Source organism: Pteropus medius, unplaced genomic scaffold (genome assembly GCF_902729225.1).
Source record: "Pteropus medius unplaced genomic scaffold, Ma_sr-lr_union100, whole genome shotgun sequence".
Lineage (NCBI taxonomy): Eukaryota > Metazoa > Chordata > Mammalia > Chiroptera > Pteropodidae > Pteropus > Pteropus medius.
Genome location: NW_024346150.1, coordinates 2863628 through 2889298, shown reverse-complemented (window position 1 = coordinate 2889298; position 25671 = coordinate 2863628). Strand labels below are relative to the sequence as shown.

General features: G+C 39.6%; 1 long non-coding RNA gene across 2 annotated transcripts in view; it reads left to right on the top strand.

The window, feature by feature from the left end:
• The first annotated feature begins 28 nt into the window (after positions 1–28).
• The window catches only part of LOC120612940 (uncharacterized), a 57823-nt gene continuing 32180 nt past the window's right edge, over positions 29–25671 (top strand). Inside the window, exons 1-5 of one of the 2 annotated variants that reach the window (XR_005655571.1) lie at positions 29–147; positions 5092–5205; positions 5542–5691; positions 16790–16874; positions 22413–22549. This is a non-coding gene — a long non-coding RNA (uncharacterized LOC120612940). The remainder of the gene's footprint in view (positions 148–5091; positions 5206–5541; positions 5692–16789; positions 16875–22412; positions 22550–25671) is intronic. The other variant, XR_005655570.1, reaches the window with a different exon arrangement.

The window sequence follows — 25671 nt, the reverse complement described above, 5'->3', positions numbered from 1 at the left end:
AATGGCGTCTGCTTCTACCCTTTTAGAAGCCATAGAAAAAGCCCAATATCCTGAGACCACAGCACTGAGGAAACCAAGCTAGCCATAGGGAGAGGTCACATGGAGAGCATGATGTTCAGCCAGGTCTCATCTCTTCAACCATCGCAGGTAAGACAGCAGACATGTTATTGAAGAAGTCATCTCTGACATTTCTACTCCAGTAGAAACACATGAAGCAGAAAAACCATTCAGATGAAACCAGCCAACATTGCAAAAATTAGAAAGAATAAATTGTTATTTTAAGTTATTAAGTTTTGGGGAGGTTTCTTACACAACAGTACATAATTAAAAGGCCAGTATAGCTGCTGCCTTGAGCCCCCGAATGCTACCCCTGTGGCCCAGGCCCCTCCAGTCCCATCTCCAGCACCCCAGCACTGCTCCTCTCCATGAGTTAGCACTAAATGGTCAATTCTTGGCTCAGCAGGAAGCCTCCAGGATCTTGTCTCAGTGTACATTCTGACTGGACCTACGTTCTCTTGCTCAATATCTGCACAGTACCAGTAAATGTCTTGAATACCATCGCTGGGCACAGGGTAGCATAAGAGTGTATAGTGATGGTCTTTGTCTTATTCAGAGAGGCCAAAGAAGAATTCCCCGAGAAAGTGACACTTGAGCTGAGATCTGAAGTACTTGAAAGTGTTAATTTGGTGATGAGAGAACAGACAAGCAATATAAGATACTCTGTGGTGGGAAAGAAGATGGCAGAAAGAGGGACTGAAAGAAGGCCAGTATGACTTGCGTTCAGAGAGCTGGAGCGAGAGAGAGGTGAGGTGTCTGGACTTTGTAATGCTCCTCCAGGAGTACAGCTGATTGGACTAGAGAGGATACTTCTCTAAGTTGGCCAATGACCAAGAAGAGTGCTTGTACCTATATGCTACAAGGTAATTGTCCAACCCAATCAGATACTCTCTTTCATAGAATTCAGATCAAGATGTACCAAGAGAGTCCATTGGTCGAGAGCAGAATTGCAGCAAAGCCACTGTAATGGCAGATCACAGTTGGGGCAGAGGATACCTCTTCCCATTTGAAGACTGACCTCCAGAGGTCCTATAGAGCCGAGGCAACAGATGGTAGCCTGCAGGTCAGTTAGTGCAGTCAGCACCCTTTTTTTTCTGTCTGTCCACACAGGGTTGCCAGAACATTGTTTTGTTATTAAATTAGTTGTGAATATTAAAACATCAAAAGTTTTCAGATAGAGAGCTCTCAAACATTGAAGAATTTTTTTGGATATTACTGCCACATCCCTGATGGTAACAATGGCTGGGGATGAGTAGCATTTACTTGCTTTAGATAGAGTATGAGTAGTGCACACCAGTTTATAAGTTTCTACTGCTTCTTGGGGTGTTCCTCCAACACTTGAGACCAGTGTCAGTTGCCATATATCGTCTTGCACAGGCCCTGCTGCATTCACATTACTCTCCTTGCCCCTAGCGGATTTGGACCCTGAGACTTCTTTCATTGGGACACTGCAGCTGCCATTGTAAACTAAAGTCCCTGATTTCCTCTTGGTTGTATGTGAGATAAGGTTGCCAGCTTCAGTAAACACACACAAAAAAACAAAACAATAACAACAACACAACACAAAATAAAACAGGATACCTGGTTAAATTTGAGTTTCAGATAAGCAACAAATGATTTTTAGAATAAGTATGTCGCCAGTGTTGTATTTTTTCTGGCAACCCAATGTTTGAAACAAAGCACATGACTGCTGAGACAAGTCCTGGCCTCTGTATTCCCCATATACGTTTCCCCATCAACTGAAGGTGACAGTGGGTGAGGCTCTGCTTCTTGCTACTGAAGCACCGTACAACGTAGGTGTCAACGAGCAGCCCATTCAGAGCAAATCGACTCTGAATAGTGACAGCCCAGGTTGGAAGGTAGTTTGGAGACAGAATGTTGAGGGTCCTGAGTGCCAGGCAAAGAGCTCGAGATGGAAGGTGACACAATGGCAGCAGCACTTTAAGAAGATACAGCTGACAGTGTCTTTTTGACAAACTGGAAGGCTGCATTCCTGAGCAAGGGGTGCTAACCAGAAGAGACTGAGCTTTGAAGTAACGAGTCTCCATTGGCATGTGGAGCCTGTGAAGGAAAACTGTTTCTCTGCTCAAAACACTTTGACACCAAATGTATGGCTTTTCCACATGGAGCAATTCTCCAATTCTCTGTGGATACCAACTGGGTGTCCTACAAGTTAATTTGGTTCTGATACTAAGTACCCGGAGTTAGTGCAGACCTTACAGGTTAAGGGCTCAGTCCCACAAAACTGTTCCTACTTCAGATGCCAATCACACGTAGTGGGTCCCCAGGTTGCCCACACTAATCTCTGACTTGCTACAAGCAGAGGTTCCTATGACTCTCTCCTTATGTTTGATACTTTGCATAACAGCTCACAGAACTGAGGGAAACACTTTACTTAGTATTACCTGTTCATTATAAAGGATGTTACAAGGATACAAAGGAATAGCCAGATGAAGAGGTATGTAGGGGAAAGTCTGGAAGCATTGTGAGCACAGGAACTTCTGTCCCCAGGATGCACTACCTTCCCAGCATGTGGATATGTTTGCCAACCTGGAAGCTCTCCAAATCCTTTTGTTTAGGATCTTTATGGAAGTCCCATTACTTAGGCATGACTGATTAAATCATTGGCTATAGGTGATTAACTCAATCCCCAGCCCTTTTTCCCTCCCCAGAGGTTGGGGGTTGGTGGGGCTAAAGTTCCAAACCTCTAATCATTTAGTTGGTTGCTCTGGCAACCAGTCCCCATTTTCTGAGAGTAAAGTCATTAGCATAAACTCAGGTATATGAAAGGACTAATTATGAATAACAAAAGACACTCCTATCATCCTATCACTTAGAGGATTCCAAGGGTTTTAAGAGCAGCAGTATTTATTATTTAGTAAGGCCATAGGTGGAGACCAGCAGTGAGATAAATTATGAATAATAATACCTAATATTGCCATGCTTTTGAAGAGTCTCTTCAAAGTGCCAGGAACCAGGGACAAAGACCAAATATATATTTCTTATTATAACATAATATAGTAGCTGGAATGGAGAGGAAGTGACAAGGTGACTGTTTTTGAGGGAAGAATCAAGAGGCTTTGGTGACAATTTGGATAGCAGGGCAGAGCCGGTTGCAGGAGGAATCAACTATTTTGGTGGCACTTTTATGGCTATCAGATAGTGGCACTGCTGCCCTGGAGTTTTATTACTAAGGAGGGTGGAAGGGGGAGCTGCTCTGAAGAGAAGAACGGTGACACCTTTTTAGCTGTGTTGATTTTGAGGTGCCATCAAATCCAAAAGTCAAGTAAGTGGTTGAAAATGCCGTTAAATTACAAAAGCAATTAATATTTACTCTGTTCTTACTACGTGCTTCCTGTTCTAAGATCTTTACATGTATTAATTTGTTAAATCCTCACAAAAATTCTGTGAGAGAGACACTGTTATTACTCCCACTTTGTAGATTAGGAAGCTGAGTAACAGAGAAGTTTGGTGACTGGTCTAACATCACAGAGCCATTGACGTTCCATCCCAGCTGTCCCTCACTGCCTTTGTCACACGTCCTTCCAACTTAAATGCAGGGTTTTGCTTCCCTCTTAGCTTATTAAATCAATCTAGAGCTGAGAAGAAAAAGGTTTATTCATCAGTATCATATTAATTAAACTTTTGTAAGAGGAAATGCACAATTAAAACCAGACACCCAAACTTCAATTATATTTACATATAAAATGAATCAAAATAGATACATGGCCACATAGCATATTTATTTTGTGGCTTCTAATTAAGATGCTTTAATTTTACCATTGCCATCTCAGTATTTAGTATTTAGTAAGGCCATAGGTGGAAACCACTAGTGAGATGAATCATGGATAATTATATTGTGCCTTTGAAGAGTCTCTTAAACATGATTAAAATTATTAGCAATAATACATTAATTAGCTAATTAATACTAGTTTCATTATGTGAATCCGTAGTAATCTTTTTATATGGGTGGCTGAAACTAAGCTGCTAGCAGGTAGCTCAGTTTACTTCTTCAAAAATATTTCTTTTATTCTGGGTATAATGGTAATACATTTTCATTAGCTACTTTCACTTAAGTTGTACATTCTTGCTGTACTGGACATTGTTATTTTGTCTTTTTGAAAAGAATTGTTGGATCCATGTCCTAAGATTCATAGCTGGCATTGCTCTCTTGTTGTGGAAACAGTTTGTAGGAGAATATTGCATTCCTGAAGTCAGAGGCTAGTTCATCTTCACAAGATCTACTGATAGAGAGAAATTTGAGGGATGGGAATTGAGTCCATGGAGATGTAAGGGGGTCATCAGCAGGGCAGCAGATTTAGGACACATGTGGATAGGACAACTACTGCCTTTTCCCACTTCGCCAGCAACTGTATCTCCAACTCCACGAACAGAAGGTGAGAATGAGAAGAAAAACATCTGTATCCTTGCGCATGTTTTGGCCTGTTGCTGATTCAGCCACAGGCGGTTTGGGATGTGTGAGTGACCTCAGGGTGTGTGCAGCCTGGTTCCTCTCAACACTGTGTACTTCCCTGGTCATAGAGCCATAAGTAAAGTTGGAAAAAGTGACAGCCTGGAGAAATAAATTTAGAACCACTATATAGTGACACTGAGCAGTGGGGTGTCCCCAGCTCTCCCCAGTAATTCACTGCTGACACGGAGGGAATACATGTTTACTGATGTCAGGACTGGGGTGTTTTGGGGTGGACTGAAAGCAGAGACTCTCAGTGCCCTCCAAGGTGTCAGCGGGCCCGAGGCATTGGGCCATCGAGCCATTATAGAGTAACTGACTTATGAATTTCATGGGAAAATAGACAAAATCTTTGTGAACTTGTGCAAATCAGATACATAGGCTTGTAATAGATGAAATCAAGCAATTCATATAATTTGGCTCAACCTGAGAGCTATGGGAATGAGAATGCCAGGAAGAAATCCTGTGACAGTTTTGCTGAAGCAAGAGTATGTGTATATGTGTTTATGAACCCTTATTCCCACCTTCCATCCCAATTTCCTCTTATTCCTGAATGTCAATAGTGATTCAGCTTCCGGTTCAAGCTGGTATGGCAAGAGGCTCCTGAACTCACCTCTCATGGACACACCAAATCTATAGCTACAAAAGAACGATTCTCTGTGAAAGAAGTCCAGAAGGTGAGTGCTACACATGGGGCAAACGAGACAAAAACCCATACTGAAGTGATAAAATAGGCAGAGACACAGCCTCGCCATAAACCCCACTTGGTGTTATGCCACACAGCTGGAGGACTCCCACCTCCCAGCTTCTCCCTGAGGTGCCAAGGGTTTGAACCCCACATGTTACTTCCACTTTTAAGACTTCCACCTGAGAGGCCCCCAAAATATCTAGCTTCAAAAGTCAGGAAGGCTTGTGTCCACAAGACACACCCCTCTCTCCAAATATAGTGATTTCAACTTGATTATTTTACCTTTCTGGGACCCATGATTTTTTTTTTTTTTCTTTTAATCTAGGAAAAAAAGGAGGAAACTCCTCGGAGATTGACGTAGACACTTGATCAAAATGAATTCTATGATTAAAAACATTAATAATTCACATCGTTTAGAAAGGTACAAAATTGGCTCATTTCATGCAAATTCTCCCGCTGGCCACTTGGAATAAAGGTAAAACACCTTGTGCATAGGTCATCTCTTTTTTCTTGTAAGTAGGTTTAAGCCAATATAGGTTGCAGTTTCCCTTTCTGTTTCCTTGACATGGCCATGTGATGATGCTTGTTTGAAGGCCAGACAGCAAATGAGGGATGTGTGTGTGTGTGTGTGTGTGTGTGTGTGTACATAGAACCAGGTTTCTCCTTAATGACAAAGACGTGAGTAGATCCCGTGTTTCCTTCCTGGTTGTGCCAGCTCCAAGCACACAGATAATGAGACAAGCTCAAAGCTATGCTGCTTGGCCTAGACTGAAAATTCCCCTGCAAACTCCTCCAACTTCTCTTCTGGTGTTGTCTTAAGAATGAAGATGAAGACAGGAAGTCAGGTTCTTTAGAAATGAAAGGTCTAAGTTAAGCTTCTAATTTGGGAAAATTACTAACTCGATTATTACTTGACTTAAATTTAACAGTTCACACCCAGGAGATTCTGCTAACTGCATGTTGTATTTTTCAACAGTCATGAATGCAGCAGAGATCAGGATTTTATTTCAAACAAAAATGATTTGCTTTTATTTTTCTATATGGGTGTAAGGAGAGAGTGGGGCAGAATAAATCTATTTGCAAGTTATTTAAATGAAAGTCATTAAGCAATGGATGATTTATTTTATGTTTGCATTCTAGAGTATTTTTAAAACTCTAGGCCATTTATGTTTATTGTGTTTAGGGCTAGCTTAAGAAAATAATGTGAATTAAATATTTCACTCTCGTCTAACAGTTTTATATGCAAATTTGGTTAAATGATAGAGAATACATGTAAGAGAAAAAATGTTACAGTGCTCGTGAAAAGAAGAGAAAAATGGCGTGTATTCTTAGTAAAAACTGCTAAACTTGCTTTAGAAATACGTTACAATCACTAAAATACAAGAACTATCATTGCAGATGGATGGGCTCATCCTAATCACTCACGCGGCTTTTATAGTCTCTTCCACACCAGTTGTGATACTGCAGAGCCTGTCACCCCTTTATGGGACACCCATTTCCCCCGCAACCCCAAACTACACCCAGAATTGCTTCTGTGACTAAGGGATTGTGTTTTTTTCCTTTTATCTCTCTGTTTTGGGGACAGAAAAAAAAGTTTGAGGAAAAGTTAGTATTTCTGAGAGGATTTTTATTTCCAGAAATAAGGAATAGAATAGATATTCTATCACCAATTATTATCTTCCAGTCAAGTAAGATGTTATGCATCTTTAATTGGTCAAGGTTTTCAAATAATTTATATTTTAATACTCAGTCTGGAATGCAAGATCCTTGTAGAGTTTGTGGTGAGCACCAACTGGATGACTTTGCTTAAAGGGTCACCACGAGAAGTATTTTAGGCAAAGAAGCTTCAGAGTTCTACCCCTGAACTCTGGTTGGAAGAAGAGGATGTACGCTCAATTTCTTTTTTTAACCCACTGTAAGATTAGTGGCAGCTCATTTTCATCTAAGAGGTTGTTTGTGATGATGGCACCAAATCCCAGTGATCATGAAAGAGCATATGTTCTCTAATCAGATCCATCAACTTGAGTGATGATCTGTTAGCTTTGGAGATTTGAACGTCTAAGGTTTGAAACAGCTGTGGGCAGAAAGAATCTCCCCCACCCCATGTTCTAACATTCCCACTGAAATAAATATGCTTTTAGTTGAGTGGTCTCAGACACAGAGGAGTCAAGGCTGGAGCATTTAGCTGAAAAGGAAACCCCCAAAAAATCCTGACACGTCTCGAAAAGGCCTCAACAGATCTAGACATAACTGCAGTCCAAAGGCTTGCCCATGAAATGTGGGTAGAAGGGAGATTGTCCAGACCTGAGGAGACTAAATCCATTTGCGGTCTTGCTGAGCTTTGATCTGGCTCCCTGACACATGTCATTTGGGTCCCATAAAGGAGACAAAGTCTATCTGCAGGAGACAGCAGACAAAGGTGGCCTCTTGGAGGAGGTGATGGTTCTTGGATGAAATACAGTATCTTCAGAACGTAGGACACAATAAGGGGCAGGAAGGCATGCCAAGACACTTCCTTTTTGGGCTTTCGCTCTCTAATTCTCTAAGCTTGATTCTACCCCATTTGTAAAGCTTCTAAAGAAGGATAACTTTAGTTTTAGTGAAGAAATTTTTTCACTTTTCTCCTTCAAATGGGAAATAAAGTAGTTTAAGGGTGGCATATGGAAGAGGGCTCTCAAGACCTGTTCCCTCACCCTACTGCCTGTGTCTTATAAACTGGTGGAGTGTTGTGTGGAAAAGGTCTTCTATTTTCTACGTAAATGAAATAAGAAGAAAGAAAAACAATGAACTGCCAATTCCACTCCAGTCAATGGAACTTGAGAAATCACTGTTTGAACAATACTTGGCTGAGTAAACCAAGAGTGCAACACACTAAGCTGGAGGGTGAGGGGTGTGCGTGAAGGTAAGTCATGAACCTCAGCTTCTAGTCAGTAACTCCTGCTTTTCTCCTGCCTCTAGTCCAAGAGAGGCTCTCTTCTGAGATTTTAGCTCTCAACTTACAATCCTGAGGCCAACTTTAGGCTCCACCACTGACTAGTTCTGTGAAGGTTGTCAGTGAGCCTCACTGTCTTCATCTGTGAAGACATTACTTCATGGGGCTTTCTGTGGGAAGTAAACAGGATTGTGTGATGATCGCAGCTCAGGGACTGTCACTAAATAAAGGCTCGGCAAAATGTTAGTGTCTACATCCTTAGCAACATTCACTGGTAAAGGGGAGCTGTAAACCTAGGATGCCAGAAGACATTATAATATAAATGACCATTACTCAATGAACATTTTAGTATGCAATGCAAATATATTCTGTGCAGGCTAGGTGATACGCTGAAAGATTTGAAATGGCAAACATTTTTATTTTCAAAATAGTTTAGAAGGTGGATCCCACAAAAGTAATTCCTGGCTAAGAGTGCAATAGATCATTAAATTGGTGGTCTGTGAGTATCTAGAAGAGGAAGCAGTGTTACGAGAATTGTCAAGTGTTGGCTATGGTAATGTGTATCCAGGATGTAGTCCCCTTTTTAAGCCTAAATGGGTAGAAATGGAAAATAATTACTTCAAAGGTTAGAAATGTGCCATTTTCCCAGAAGGGATACATGAATTCAAGCTTTTGAGACAAGCTTACTTTTTCTTTTTCTTTAAATGTATATATATATGTAATTCTTGGAAAGGATCACAATAGACTATTAATTTTAAACTCCATGAGGTCAGGCATTGTCCCTGGTTCCTAGAAGAGTGCCTGTCACAAACAACTACTCGTCGAATGAACGAATGAATGAATGAATGAACAATGAGCAAGTATCCCTGCCACCAACACTGTTGGGGAAAGCTGGGGAGTAACCAGGATGAAGTTTCATTCTTATTTGTTTGTTTTATTTTTGGCAACATATATTTTATGTTTTAACTGGGTTTCTTTGGGAGAATTTGTGTGTGTGCGTGTGTGTGTGTGTGTGTGCATGTTGCAAACTGTTATCTGTTCTTATGAAATTATGTGTGTTCCTTATGGAGTGATCGTGTTCCAGGAGACTCAGACCGGAGATGGTGAAGACTTCAGAAAGTTTATGGCATCATGGGGTGTATCTTTCACTTTGTTCAGGAGAAAGATCTATAACGGCTAACTGGTCTATACTTGGGCATATATAAAAATGGCCATCCCTAACACATTGAAGTTGGACTAGTATTATTGGTAATCACTAGGTGTCCTTGGGCCTTGAGGGAGCAGTAAAGGAATGGAGACCCTCACTGTCTCCTTCCATGGAGAAAGCCCTTTGTCAGGGATGGAGAGCTGGACCATAGGAAGAAAGCGAGCTAGCACCCCCCGCCACTCCCCGACCTTTCTCCAGGTCCTCATGGCAGTTCTGCAGTCTAATAAGAAGGTAGGAGAGCTGAACTTCGTAACACGGCAGTAATCTAGGAGACGGGAAAGGGGATTCCTGGAACTCTAGTAGGATGAGCTTGTGGGCTAAACTATTAAGCAAATTCACCTATTAAAAAAATGGTTATCCACAAGGCACTTCCATGACTAGACAGGCTTTTTGGAAAATGTGTCTAACAGATTGTGATAATTTCAGTCAGCTGGGCAACTGGGTTGTAAAAAAATGTATAATAATTTTTTCAGTAAAAGGGCCAGTGTCACATGACTCTCTGTTCTTGCTGACAATATCTCTTCTTGCTGACAATGATTCTCAGGTTAAAGATTACATCATCTTTCATCTTGTCTATTTTGCCCCTTGTGAAGAGAACAGAATTATGTCTCCCAGGTCTTCCTTTTCCTTAACCCACTAAATTGACAATTGTGTATTAGAAAGTACAGAAAAGGAAAGCAATAGGATCTGATATATTATTTAAAAAGGATCAATTGTCTGTGCTAGACATATTGCATATTATATTTATTCCTCTTGGCAATTGTGACACATGAATATTATTATCCCCATTTTACAGATAAGAAAATCAAGGCACAGAAAGGCTAAGTCACTTGCCTAACCTAGGGAATGAGGTGTCGAACCTGGAATTATCTGGTTCCAGAATCCCTGCTATTTCTTTCATGGTACCTCCCTGTGCTTCACTCCTGGGCTCTTCTTCGTGTTTTTTTCTGGGTAGATATGCAGCTATGCAGGTGGCATCAAGAGCAGGACAGATATGCAGACGTGCTAGTAGCATGTGGGAGCAGGAGGTCATTTTGGTGAACACTCATCTCTTGCCCCTTTTTTGATTTTGTCTCCTCCCCACCCCCAACGGTCTCCTGCTTCTGAAAGAAGTCACAACAAGGGATTTGTCACTTGAGATCAAACCAGTGATCCATCCAGCTCAGTTTCCTGCCCCTTGAGTTTGACTGAGTCAAGACACTTGAGCAGGAGGCAAAAGGCTGGGCAGCCCCTAAGGCGAGCAAACAATATTGCATGGTGTAAGTGGGATGAGTACATCCTGGCTGACCCCAGACCCATGTGCCCCAAAGCAGCAGATTTAATAAAGCAAGTGGCCAGGTGAGGTCACAGCCCAAATTCCAGACATGTTTTGCCCACATGGGCTTGAAGGGTCTCCTTCCATCTCTCTGTCAGATTTATAGGCACATCTGAATCTCATTTTTAAAATTTCAGCCTCTGAGCTTTGTTATATTTCTTTCTAATACTTTTCTGCTGTGGCCTGAGAAGCAAAGGGAACACTTGCTTCTGCCTTGCAATTAAGATTAACAGAAAAGAAACATTTTAAATGATTTAAAAAATTATTTTGATAACATTTATAATTTTGGCATCCTTAGGGCACAAGGAGAGAATTTTTTTCTAAAATCTTTTCTTATCTCAAATGGGGTTGGTTTATATCCCCCACCCTGCCTTTCATGTTATTAGTCCCCCATTACTTACACATGCTGGCTGCCTCTCAAAGCCATTGAGGTCATGTGTCCTAACCAGAGCCAGTGGTTCACCAACAAGGCAGGTTAAAGGGGACATTTCAGTGGCTGGGCTGGCAGATTCTGGGCCAGGTTACTGGAAGGACCCTGAGTCCCAGATGGTACGCAGCTCTGGTTCTGAGAGTGATAGCCTGGGAAATATAACTGAAAGTGTCATGAACCAAGTACCAAGTCAGATGTGGGGGCTTGCATGGATTTTAGGACCCCAAAGTCCCAAGGCCACAGGAATTAAAGATCCCTGCCTCAGGTCCCTGAAGTAAGCAGGCTGTCTGTTGCCCCCTCATGTCTACAGTGGATCCCTTGTGATAGAAGCAAGCCAGGACTGAATACGTGCCAGGGTCTCCTGCAATGTGTGTGCCTCAGGTGGCCAGGGAACTTGGTAATGACGCTGCTGTGATGGGGTTGATTCTTTTTTTTTTTTTTTTTTAAATTTCTCCCTACTTCTTTTCTGTCTAGTATTTGAATTTTGGCTTATTTTTCATATCTATTTTCTCACTTTTTCTTTTTCTCTTTATTTGTGAGGCGGAGTTAGGTCTGGCCCATGGGACATTATGCAGAATTAGTCAAAAGAAAAAACAACACCCCCCCTTTCCTCTTCGTCCCTTCTTGCCTTCTTCATCTCAGGATCTTAACTGGAACTTTTCTCAGATGACCAGGGTCATAGTACAATGGCCGAATTTCAGAGGGATCCTCTGAATGATTCCACATTCAAGCGCTTCCTGGAGAGCTGATCCCATGCACCCAGGCTATCATGGCCTGTGTGTCTGGAATGTGAACTGAGCCCGGAGTCAGCCCAGCTGATGGAGAAAAAGGTAGATTTGCATTAGGAGTGGTGGTCAGGAGTTCAAGTTGATTACACTGGCATTTTTCTTTGGAAAGTGGCAAAGCACTTGCATTAAAATATCCTCCCTGTTAATTAAGGGTTTTAATATAACGGGGGCAAAGAACGTTAATGAGAATCATGGCACCCTGGTTGCTAAATTAATGACTAAGCGAAGGAGTCCCAGACTCTAGGTTTATCTGCCGTTAGGCATCTCTGAGCTGGCAGGAGGAGCAAACTGACAAGAATCACTGTGGAAATGATTGAGTTTCTCAAGCAGCCTGTGTTATTTTAATTAGACCGGGATATTGAGAACATGGTGCATTGATAAACTGGAGAAATAATGAAGGTTGTTCCTTCTCCCCTCATCTCTTTCCACTCCTTTCAAATGAAGCAATTATTTCCCTGACCTCAGGAACTGCATTTCAAAGAGGTCTGAAGACAGGCTTAGGCCTGCTGCTCTGGTGAATTCTGTGGTGCCCAATTACTGACCTCAGGAGTCAGCATTCCGAAGATTAGAGTCACGGGGAGTTTGCTTCACAGACTCACTTCTAATAATACACCTTCCGTGCAGACACCATTAACCTGCCTTTTCCAGTTAGCCAATGAGGTATGTCTAGGGGCAAAATTGTTATCAGCTCTCGGGGGTCAGGCCCCTGGCTCTAATTAGAAACAGAGGCATCTGCAAGGGAAAGTAATAAAAGCGCCCAGTGACTAAATGTTGACAGTGAAGAAAGGCAAGGTGAGAAGTCATTCTACGTCTTGGAACCTATAGGAACAGTACACCTTTCGCACTGAAAGAATCACAGACCATTTGGCTCTCCAGCATCTTAAAGCTAGCTCTGATTTTCCTTGCAAGTTTTATTCCGATAAGCTGGGCAAGTAATGTTGTTATACCAATCTTATTTAAATGGTTCAGAGGACAAAGAGACTCCTTTCCCTTGTCTCCACACTGGGGGGCCTTAATCATTTAGTTGAATTGAGCAAATATTTTTTGAGAGACGTCGTGTGCCAAATGCTGTGCTTGGATGGATAGCTGGCCCTTCCCAAGGAGTTCTCGGAGAGAACTAAACCAGAATGCCCAAGGCATCCACAGAAAGTCATGAATTAACTTCTTTCTGCTAGGTGCCGTCCATGGGAGGATTGAGAAAATGGTCACCCATTTTTTGTAGGGCGTAATTCCCTCAGATAACAGCCCTGGCAAAGGCTGGATCACACAAAACTCCCACCTGTACTATTCTAGCCAAGAAGACAGGTAGAGAGTTTAGCAACAACACAGAATGTGATAAAGACTGGAAGAGGGGAGGTGTGCTGTGGGAGCACATGGTGGAAGAGCTTACTTGGTCAGAGAGAGGAGGATGGTGAAGAAAAGTCTCCTTATATCTGAAGGAATAGTAGGAACTGGTCAGAAGAAGTGTCTGGGCAGGGGGAAGAGTGTGACAGCGTGAATGAAAGGTGACAGGGGGCTGTTCCTGGATGGACATTTGTTAGGTCCTGGTATTTAGCAAATAGTATATTTACATGACACATAGTAGGTGCTCAATAAGTACTTGTTGAATGAATTAATCAAGAAGGGAAAGAAGTATGACTAGAACAAAAAGATATGGTTGTAGGAGGCGAAGGGGAAACTGGTAATGTTGGAGAAGCATTTGGGGTGAGGGCCAGGTCTGCAGAGGCCAATATGAGCCTCATTGGCCACTTTCAACAATGTGGGCTTTTCCCTAAACGGTAAGGGAGTTACTAAAGTGTAGTAAAGTGGATTATGTAGCTTCTTGGTCATGTGTTACGAGTATAAGAGGGTGTATAAGTGCAGTTCTTCACTGGAAAGCAAGTCTTGCAATTAGCTGATGACAAATGGGTACTAAGTTCAGGCTGATGACTCATGCAGAGTCCCCCTCTGATAGGCATCCTGAAGTTTCCTTCTCTGGACTGTGTCCCTCCCTCTTCTTCTTCTCTCTGTTCCCTAGCTTTTCCTACCCCTCTGCCCTTTTCCCAGGGTCCCAGCCCCACCGGGAGGGGTAGCATCAGACCTTCAGGTCCTGTGGTTTGGGAGAAAGCCCCAGCTTCTTCACATTCCATAATAAAACATCTCTGAGACAACCCTGTTTCTTCCTGTAGTGTCACTTTGATATGTTACAATGCTCTGGACCTTTATCCAACTTTATATGATTTTACACCTGTTCTCTTTTCATTTGCCACCTTTTCAAATGTCCCAGCTGTGTCAGGGCAGTAGGATTTGTGGGAGCTTTTCTCAAAGCTGTCACTTAATGTGGGTAGGTTAATTTTATTTTAAATATTCATTTCATAATAAAGGCAATGTTTCAAGGTTGTTTAGCCTTCATTGTAGGGTTTTGCACTTTCCAGTGATCAAGAATCCTTTCTTGCTACTTTTGTAACATTCACACCACATTTCTTCCATCTCTCATGTTCTAAGACTAAGACTTAGAGGAGAATTTTTAAAATGGGCTCCCTATGAGGGGAGCTGGTGTGGGAGGAGGAGAGAGGGGCTGAGGAGGGCAAGTTTCAGGCCCTCATACTCCTGCTTCAACTGCAGTGATGTGGCATTGCTTGTTGGGTGCTGCCCTCAGCGTCAGATCCCATTGACATGGAGGGTTCCACAGTTGAGAACCACTGCTTCAGAGAAAAGCTTGAGGATGACCGCCTGGAAATGGGCAAGGAGCCATTAAAATTAGCACCACTAAGGGTACATTGCCTTCAACCATGAACTTGGCAGAAAAGGACTCATGAGGCTAGAAGCCTTGGAGTCACTGTGGCAGCACTTTAAGGACCTGCAATCATTTCTCACCTTTGTTTTGGGGATCCTTTAGACAAATTACCTTAGAGATTTAAGACATGAAGCAAATGGAGGGAGGCGACCAGCATTTATTGATATCCTCTAGGTAGGAGGCCTTGTGTTAAAGGCTTTATGTGAGTTGTTCTACTTACCTCTCTCAGAAACTAGGAGGAAGATTTGGGAAAGAACAGAAACATTGATTCTAAGTTCAAGGAGTCCCTAATGGAGCATAGATGGGCCAGAAAGAACGTTACCTTAAATTCTTTAATTCGAAGTGACTAGATTGGAAAGATCAAGTTAGAAACAATGTCTCTTCTAATCTCCATTTGTCCTTAGTACAATCATTAGTAGTAGATACCATGAAACTATGCTGTGCACATTCTAGAATTGTGGCTTTTGATCTTTTGTCCATAAATATCACCTGGAAGCCTGATAAAAATATAGACCTTCAATCTTCACCTACAGAGATATTGATTCAGGAAATCTGGAATCAGGTCCAAGAAGTGGCATTTTATTATCAGGTGACAATTACTTGTAGATTATACTGATAGGAAAGCAAAATAAACATCATTAAACCTGGAAGCTGGGTTTGCTGAAGTTCATTTGCACCAGAAAAAGGCATGGCTACTAATTAATTTAGAAACTGAACTTTCTGGATTGATTCACTTTGGATTATTCTGCTGTGAAGCATTAAGCAAGTGTGGCTGGAACTCTTCAAGATGGTCCAATATCATCAGCATTTATATTAATGTAATAGAAATGTCCTTCTTTCTCTTCTTTTGTTATTTTTCTTATAAGCTGCAATCTGTGTTAGTAGCTAAAAGTTCCTTTACAGCTGATTATTTTGTGAAGTGTGTCTGTGTCTATACAACTAAATCATCCTTGCAGACACATTTCCAAAATTAATAAGCCTGAGGAACAGCTGGGCAGACCCTTTTTTGCCATGGCCAGAGAGCCCGCCCTTGTGCCTTTGTTCATTTCTTTGGCCGACGATGCTCTCTTCACCCTGTCAAATCTTATTGATCATCAAAGGGTTATTGCAAATGTCACGTCCTTCCAAAGCATTTCCTGATTTGCCTCTTCCACTTCCTTTTTCTTGCATAATTTGACTATCACATTTGTGTGATTTTTCATCATCTTGGAACCTGCAAAACTTGTGGTTATAATTCTTTTATGGGGCATATTTTTCTTCTTTTTCTATCTTCTATTTTTCCTGCTTTATTCATTTACTAAAAGTGCTTATTGCCATACTTAAGTACTACAGATGTATTTACAATCGAGAATAAAGGTTTAGCCTTCCACATCAGCCCCACATCTCACTACAGATCTTTTAAATGTATTTGTCATATGTATCTCTCTATGTACCTGCCTCTTCCTCCTGAACCACACAGACTTTCTGTACTTTTTCAGAAGGGTTTAATTTATAACAAAGTAGGCTTCCTGTCAGCTACTCTAGTACATGTATAAAAATTCCAAAAAATGTTTATTTCATTCTTTAATTTGGATTTGAACAATACGATGTAACTCTTAGGTAATTCATGAGTGAATATCCTAGTCTGTGTGTCTTGTCCTGATCTCTTTGAGAACACAAGGAATTCGTTCTAGCCTCCCCTAGTGCCATATGCATGTCCTCATGGATGGAAAGAACAGTGCCACCTGGACTGGCCTCCACCCTCATCCCGCTCTTCCTCAGTCTTTTTTATCCCTCTCATTCAGGGCTCAGCAAACTTTTTCTGTGAAGGACCACAATATGTTAGCAGGCTGTACGGTCTCTGTGGAACTACTCAAAGAGAAAGCAGTCATAGGTAATGTGCAAATGAATGGGTGTGTCTGTGTACAACCGTATTTATGGATACTGAAATTTGAATTTCATTCTTTTAATTTTTTTTTCTTGACCATTCAAAAATGTGAAAACCATTCTTAGCTTATGGATCATACAGAAAGACAGAAAGGCCGATTTGGCCTAAGAACCATAGGTATCAACCCCTGTCCTCTTCATTTCCTTTTGCATCTGGTTCTTGATGAAGTTGCTAGTAATTTTCTATCTCCCCTTTAAGGATGGGGCAGGCACGTGGATCTTCAGATCTTCAGAGGCTGGAGGAGGAAAGGCAGACAGGGTCCTCAAGTCCTTCTGACCTTCAAGTAAGTATTTCAAATGCAATGAACAAAAAGCAAGATTGGACCTTCCAAATTTCAAAGTTAACTTCCTACTGTTCCATGTCCTCTTTCCTATGGAGCTAAAAGAGTTTTCCTTGCTAGTCTTGAGTTAATGCATTATTACTGATTGTACCTTCCTCCATTTGATTAGTTTCTTGAAAATAAAGCCTTTTAAAACTCCATTTTCCCTTCATCGTCCATCTGAATGACTGGTATAAATTCAGTGGTCAAATGTTTTTGAAATGAATTACTCCCTGGAATGTCTATCAACCAACTCCCTTCATCCTTATTCTATCCATTTCTACTCCTTTCTACTATTTCTCATATAAATTAGCAAATAGAAAACAACAGAACATGTCTCTAAATTCTTTTACAAACATTGACTATCTTGGAAATCCAACAAAATTGAGAGAATTGAGAGAAGACATATTTACCTTTCTAGACGTAGTTTTATTTCTTTTCTTAAAGTACACAGCACCCTTCCCTGGGGATAAAGGATATAAAGCTTTTTACCTGCTATCCGGTGATAAAGATAATCAAGATGGGTTTGTGTGGGGTTTCTAAAAAGTTCAACACTCTTCTCAACTTATATGGTAATAAGATGGTAATAAGATTCTGCCTGCATTTGAATTGAATGTATCTTATTTCTGTGACCAAGTCTAAAGTTGCTTCTGACACTTCCATGCCATTCCTGCTTTTCTTGAAAGCAGATGTGGAATTGTAGTAGACACTGAGTCTTTCTTTTTATTATTAATATCTAAGTTTTAGTGATCATGGAGAAATGTACATTGGACAAAATGGCAGCAGGGAGCAGAGTGATCAGAGAGAAACTTTTTCCAAAGTTTAAACATGTGCTTAAACATAACTTTGACTCTGGAATCTAAGTTAACACATCAGGGTCTTCAATTTACAAATTTTTTCCTGGTCAAAAAACAAAATGTCTAATAAGCTAATGTGTACTCAGTGGCCATATTAAAGTTCTCATAAATCATTTATAGGATGCAAAGTAAACATGCCTGGCTCTTTGTATTTTAGTTCCTTGGCAGAAAGCTCCATTTCAGCTGGCCTCATGTCAGCCTGGGTGTTTTCCCCAAACACTCAAGTTCTTCCTTCTAATGGGATCTTATTTTATTTTTGAAACAAATATCTGACTCTGTCCTCTGTACAGCTAAACATGTGACTTACATGCACAATTTTGAAATGTGCTCTGCTATCACTGGCAGCATGATGACTTATTGCTCATAAGCCAGAGAATAAACACATGCTCTCTTTACCTAGAAAGAGCCTTTCATAGATACATTTTCAAGGAATCATGGACCCATTTTCAAAGATCAGTTTCAATTCTGTGGACACAACATCATATGGCTAAGAGCAGAAGATGGCCAACTACAGCAGTGCTTGCTTTTGTATGGCTCGTGACCTAAAAATGGTTTTAACATTTTAAAATTATTTTCAGAAATCAAAAGGAGGATAGTATTTAATGATCTATGAAAATTATATAAAATTCAAATTTTAGGGTTTATAAGTAAAGTTTTACAGGCTCATAGCCACTCCCACTTGTTTAAGTAATCTCTACAGTTGCTTTTGCCTGCATTGGTGGAGTTTAGTCTTCTGGAAGAGCCCTTCACAAAAAGTCCACTGAACTCTAGTTTAAAGCGTGGGCTTTGAGTCAGAATTTTTTGGTTTGAATTCTGGCTCTGCCACTTACAGTGTGAAATTTGTCAGTGTTTCTAGTCTATAAAATATTTTCTTATCTGTAAAATATGGTCCGCTTTATTGTTTTCTTGTAAGAATTAAATGACATCAGGTTTGGGCTTCTCCAGTTTCTTCATTCCCTCTAGATGTCACTGTTCTGGTTGAAAGAATTCAAAGAAGAGACTTCACAAGGTTTTGGATTCAGCTGGTATTTAGATTCAGTGGACAACCATTTGGATTTGGTTTTCCATCAGCTCAACTCTATAAGAAATACTTTTAGCACTCTCAGAAAAGCCATGCATTTCTTCCATGCCTGTAGATGGGAAATCTAAAGTTTGAGCTTATATTCTATAGCTTTAACTCATCCTGTGAATTCAGAAGCAATCCACTAGGCCTCTGGTCTTGACATTCCTCCCCTTGGGCAGCCACTGCCCAGTTCCTGAGGATTCATCTGCTGGATGTGTGCTGTCTCAGCAACCACAGGCACTGGTTTGGTCAGGTTCATCAATGGGCTGATTCCCAACTCTCCTCCATCACAGATGGGAATCTCACTTCCTTGTGCCCATCTCAGTGTGATAGTCACACTTCTTTCATGGTACTCTTTAGTACGAAGTTATCAGGTGTGGTTGTTTGCTTATACACAACAATAATACAGTTTGGTAAAAGAAAAAACACTTGTTAGAAGGATACGGGGTGGCAAACAAAACTGAAGGAAGAAATAAGAGCTGCCCCTCTAGGCTGCCAGAAGTAGAAGTTGTGGGGAATTTACAAGCACAGAACTGCCTGTAAGATGCTGCTTTCAAATGACTCACCCTCATCACTGTTGCCCCTGTGACTTGGCATAAGCTTTGAGGATTTGGGAGAATGACTCTGATGGGCCACTCATGTGATCAGGAGGGAGGCTCTTGTCATTGAAATCCTCCAGAATCACATTGGGTGAGGTGGAATGCCTGGTTATCTCAAATACGGATGTCAGCCTCACTCCAACCTTTAATTGTTTTTTTTGGTGATGGTGAGTGGAATGAGAGAGAGGAGGAAGGGAGATATTACTAAAATTTTCTCTAAACTTCAGTTTCCTGAACTATAAAATCCAGATAATATTACTCATTTTTCTTTGTTACAGAGATTAATGAAATAATATATACAATGAATGTGCAATGAATGACTGGGAGTTATTATCCTAATTATTGTTCTCTGCATCAGTTCTTTTCTATGACAATGTTTTCTCATCAAAAGCTGTGCTTTAAGAACCCAGGACTCATAATCTAGAACTCTATTCTTATTTCCCGCCATAGACCACAACAGAAATGGCACTCAAGGATCAAGGGATTAGATCAATGAAATAGTTCACTATTCTTTAAAAAAATTGTCAAACAACTGTCAAAGCTGTGTGTAGACCAGATTAATAGGTGTTTTCTGACCTATTTATGTATTAGATTGACATCTCTTTTCGGACAAAGCTGAGCCTTTATTTTCTAAAGTTTAATTCAACCAGTACTTCCTAGGCATCTATCATAAGCAAAGCTCTATGGGGGGTAGAGGTGGAGAAGAAATACAGAAAGAATTCTTTATTAGTAAGAGTGAAGAGGTTGTACCTTTATTACAAAGCAGTGTCAGTGTGAGAGGAGAGGTGGTAGCCTAAAGCAACTGGAAGGCAACTGACTGGAGGAGTGGGAGTTATTTGGCTGCAGAGACTGGTTACATTACAGTACACTAATAGCCTGTTCTATCTGAATTCAGTAGTATTGAGAAGATGCTATTGTGCTGCGTCTGTTGACATAAAGCAGCTTAAGTATGTTTTAGTAATGTAGCCTGAGTATATTTACCAGACGAATAATAGGTAGAAAAAAAAAGAGATACTAAATTAGTTGCCTATCACATGTTTAAGGAGTCTTGACTTCAGTCCCCATCCTATGAATCACTTTCGATAGTAAGATTAAGTAGTAAACCTATATGCAAGGAGAGATGCATCTCTAGGCTTCTCCCCCATATTCGTTCCCAAGAATATTGGCTCTAAAAAAATGTAAAATATGAGAACATTTAGTTTATCTTTGTACTCTAAAAATCAAGCTTACTCTGCACAAGTCTAGTGTTTCTCAACGATATCGTGTAGATTAGATTTAATTTATCCTTCCCTTCATATTCTTTTACCTTTGGGGAATTACTGAGGACCTCCTTTTTGTGGCACTGATTAAAATATTATTTAAAAATGATTTAAAAATTTTTTGCTAATGAAATTATTACAGCTGTTTATTGTAATATTTTTAAGGGAGTTTATATACCTCTAGTGTAAAGTAAGAGTAGGTATCCTTTTTTGAGTACCTTATCATAGGTATTTTGGTTTTCTATTGCTATGTAACAAACTACACCAAAACATAATGGTTTAAAACAACTTTTTTGTTTGTTTATTTATGGTTTTGGGAAAGGGCTTAGCTGGGTGGTTTGTCTCTGCTCTACGTGGTGTCAGCTGGGGTAGCTGAGTCTGGAGTTCCGCTTCCAAGATGACTTCTTCACTCATATATCTGAGCCTTCAAGTGTTCCTTGAATTTTCTTTCTCTACATAATATTTGACTTGGGCTTCTCGCAGCATGGTGGTTTCATAATAGTTGTACTTCTTATATGGTAGCTGGCTTCTATGAAGCAGATTAAAAAACTACCAGGCCACTTAAAGGCTATGACCAGAACTGATACAGCATCACTTTCTCCATATTCTCTTGGCCAAAGCAGATCCAGGGTCTTCCCAGATTCTAGGGAATGGAGAAATAAACTCCTCTTCTTGATGGAGGAGGACAAAGTCACATTGCAGAAGAGCACATGGGATGGAAGCCATCTTTATTATAGCCATCTTTGGAAAATATTATTTGCCACATTAGGACATGTTTTAAATCCTTTCCATGAATTGCATTCAATTAAGCCTGTGAAATAGTGACTATACACAACATGTATACACAACATGGTACACAGATAACAAGCGGTATATCTTATATAAGCAATGAGTAATCTGATTCACAGGCCCATGCTCTTTACCACTGTTTTCCTGCCTATCACACTACATGCGTCAGACCTCAGACCATACATGTTTTTGTATGAACAAGATTTAGTAGTTGTTTTAAAGCCTCTTCTTTGTACATAAGACAAAGAATGTGCACAGAGTGCTGGGGTACCTATTCATGTAAATGTGTTATTGATTCATTTCGTATGTCTAAATACAAAATGACTTGCTGGGTCAAAGGTAAGCATATTTGTAAATTTGATAAATTCTACCAAATGCCCTCCTGTAGACATCAATTTATAATCCCCCAACAATGTGAAAGGTCTGTTTTCCATCTCTTTGCCAACAATTTGATTTGAAGCTCTTTGATCTTTGCCAAATTAGTCAGTGAAATATGGCATCTCGCAGTAATTTAATTAGCATTTCTCTTATTATGGATGCTGTTGTTCATCATCTCATATGTATTAGAACCATTTGCTTTCCTTTTCTGTGAACCATCTCTTCCTATTGTTGTCAGTGTTTTTCTATTGGAATCTGTCTGTCTATCTGTCTATCATCTACCTATTTATATAATTATCATTCTATCTCACTTCCGATAGCACTTTATATAGTAAAATAAATTACAAAAATAAAACTATTATTTTGTCTGCACATATTTCTAGTTTTTTTCTGCATGCGACTTTGCCTTATGTATGATTTTTGTTAGGCAGATAAAAATTTTTATACAGCCAAGTTTAATTCTTTTTGTCTTCTGAGTTTTCTGTTATACATAAAAAGATTTTTCTTCATCCCAAGAGTATGAAAAGCATCTCACATGTTCTATTTTACAATTTTAGGAATCATGCAAAGTTCTCCACTTCACCTGATTGAGATAAACTTTTGAAATTAGGAGCATTCACATAAAAATCGGGACTCTTGATCTGGGAGATCTGTAGCGCTGACCTGCAGTTCACATGGAAACATTTGGTTGGAGGTGAGTGGCAGCCCCACCCCTTTGGACAGGACCTATCCTCACTTTGCATGGTTCTGACCTTGCCCTTTGTGTTCACTGACATTCCAGGCAATGCCTGATAGGCTATTAAGTGCACTGTTCCTAAATTGCAGCCGTATGTGAGGTTAGGAGTGGAAGGTCTGAGCTGGTGAAGGAGTTGGGCTTTCTTTCCATAGCAGTCTGTTTTCATAAGTTTTCACATTTCCCTCCATGTTAACAATGTACTATGGTTCTTCTAAAAATGAGGTATACACCCACATAGGAAATAGGCAAAGCCATCATGCAAATGTGGTACATCTTTCTGATGGACACCTTGACTCTGAAATGGATGGTAATGATGGTGGTGTATAATTTACTGGTAAATAATTTAAAATACTTTTGCTAAAAACAAGCATCAACTTAATATGGAGTATAAATCATTAAAATGTATTTTAATGACTTTATTTAGGATTAAAAAACTAGCTACATCTGTAGGCTGCATTTATGTATTCACTCATCTCTAATGTAAGGGTCACTTAGGTGTAAAAGTTTGACACCATTGAGTAATAAATTCTATAATAAGGCTAAATATAGATAAATTTTCACTGCCAGTCAAATCTTCTTCAACTTTATAGAATCATCTTATTTCGAACAGCTGATGTTGGATGGGTACCTGTTAATTGAGTTTTCAGGTAAAAATATAGTTACTTGGTTTATGACTCCAGAGGGATATTTCGAAGTAACATGTTAGGAATAAAGACTACCTGTTAATTAAAGGGAAATATTTCTATGTGTGAGAAAAGGAGTAAAGGTGGGTAATCGAGAGGGGGAGATTATGTTGTTTCGATAAGTCTCTTCGGAATTGTATTCAAATAATAGAGAACAGATTTATTTTAAACAACAAACATTTATTAAATGCTTTATGTGTGCCAGGAAGGACTAGTTAAACAGAATAGAGTAGCTTGAGTATTTACAATCTGATGAGGTAAAGAGGACAGTTCATAATAATGATGTTAGCCCAAAACACCATAGATTCTCTCTATATACCCTCCAGGTGCAGAATAGTTAAAATGTTGAATAAAATAAATTTTAAAATAAAACATTTAAAAAACACAACTAAGCTGATAGTAGAAAAAATAGCAAGAAATGATGAGAAAGCACATTTTTCCCCTCTGAGTACATCTGCCAATATATGGTGTGGCCTGTACACTTGGTTTTAATGGACTATATAGCATGGACATCATGAGACCTAGCCTAGGACTGAGAGAGGGACAGAAGTTTGATTGGAGAACCCTGTTTAAAAACAGGACCATAGCAGGGACCAGTACTGGTCCATGGCCTGTTAGGAACAGGGCCACATGGCAGGAGATGAGAGGCGGGCAAGTGAGTGAAGCTTCATCTGTATTTGCAGCCACCCCAAGTGCTAGCATCACTGCCTCAGCTCCATCTCAGCTCATCAGGCATGAGATTCTCATAGGAGTACTGGCCCCTGGTGTCAAAAAGGTTGGGGACTGCTGCCCTAACAGGTGACACTCACAGTGGGTAAACTAGAAAACCCAACCCCACAAAGGGGACTTACTATCTTGGACTTTACTGTGAACACTATAGAAAAATCAAAGCAAAACAAAGAATAAACCTTATCTGAGAATTTCTAACTATAAGCCTGAGTTCACTTGAGTTTGGAGGCCATGATTCACCCTATCTGAGTACCCTAACAGAATTCCAGGACAAAAATTTGTTAAAAAAGGTCCTAGATTGATAGGTCCCTACAGGCAACAGCTGAAAGCAAATAGATCCTTCCTTGAGAATTGTATTTTAAATATAAGTTTCAGAGAATTTCCATAGCTGAAGTCTAAGGAACAAGAGCTCACCAAAAAAAAAAAAAAAAAAAATTTAAGTTACTAAACATACCAGAAGATTGGATGCCATAAGAGTCAGCGGAAAAACAAAGTAGAATCACATTTGCAAGAACTATAGAATTATCAGATATAGATTATAAAATCAATGTATTTCATACATTTAAATAAATAAATAAGGATATTGAAGGGATAGTAAAGGAATAAGAAATTATCAATATTGATGAGGTAGATTTTTATAGCAAAACCAAATAAAATTTCCATAAATAAAAATATAATAATTAAAATAAAAAAGTTTGTAAATAGCAAACTGAAATCAGCCAACAAGGAAATTAATAAACTGAAAGATAGATCTGAAGAAGTTCTCAGAAATTAGAAAGTAGCTGAGAGAAATAAAAAGATAAAAAATACAAAAGAGAAGTTAAGAGAACTGGAGGAGATCATAAGAAGGTCCAATAAATGTCTAAATGAAAACTTAGAAAGATAAAATAGAGAGAACTAGGGAGAGATAATATTCAAAGAGATAATAGCTGAGAAGTTTCCTTAATGATGAATAAGTACAGTCTTTAGATTCAGGAAGCTCAGGGAATTTCAACTAGAATTAAAATGAAATCCCATCTGATAACATCTTAGTGAAACTGCAAGCCACCAAAGAAAAAATAGATGATCTTTAAAGCAATTTGTAAAAGAGAAAGCAACCAGAGGAAAAAGAAAAGTTACCTACAAAGGTATATTAATTAGATTTACAGTTAACTTCTCAATAGCTATAGTGGAACCCAGAAGAAAATGTAATATTCTTCAGTGTACCGAAGAAAAAAATAATTGTTAATGTAGACAATTAAATATAAAATTGAATATCCCATTAAACAATCATTTAGGAATGAGATCAAAATAAAGACATTTTTAGACAAAAACTAACAAACAACCAAAAACTGGAACAAAAACAAAAATGTGGAGTTTACTACCAATAGTTTTTCATTAATGAAAATCTAAAGAATATACTTTAAGAAGAAGAAGAATGAGCCCAGAGGAGCACCTGAGATTCAGGAAGGAATGGTGGATAAATAACATGTACTTATGGGTAAAAATAAACAAATATTGACTATGTAAAATAATTAAAAATCTAATTTATGGGTATGTAAAATCAATATAGAAATAAAAATACTCAAATTCATAACATGTACGTCAGAAGGCATGTGATCAATGTTTAAGTGCTCTAAGGTTTGTATAGTCTTCAAAATGAAGATAAAAATCTTGATTAATCTCTGC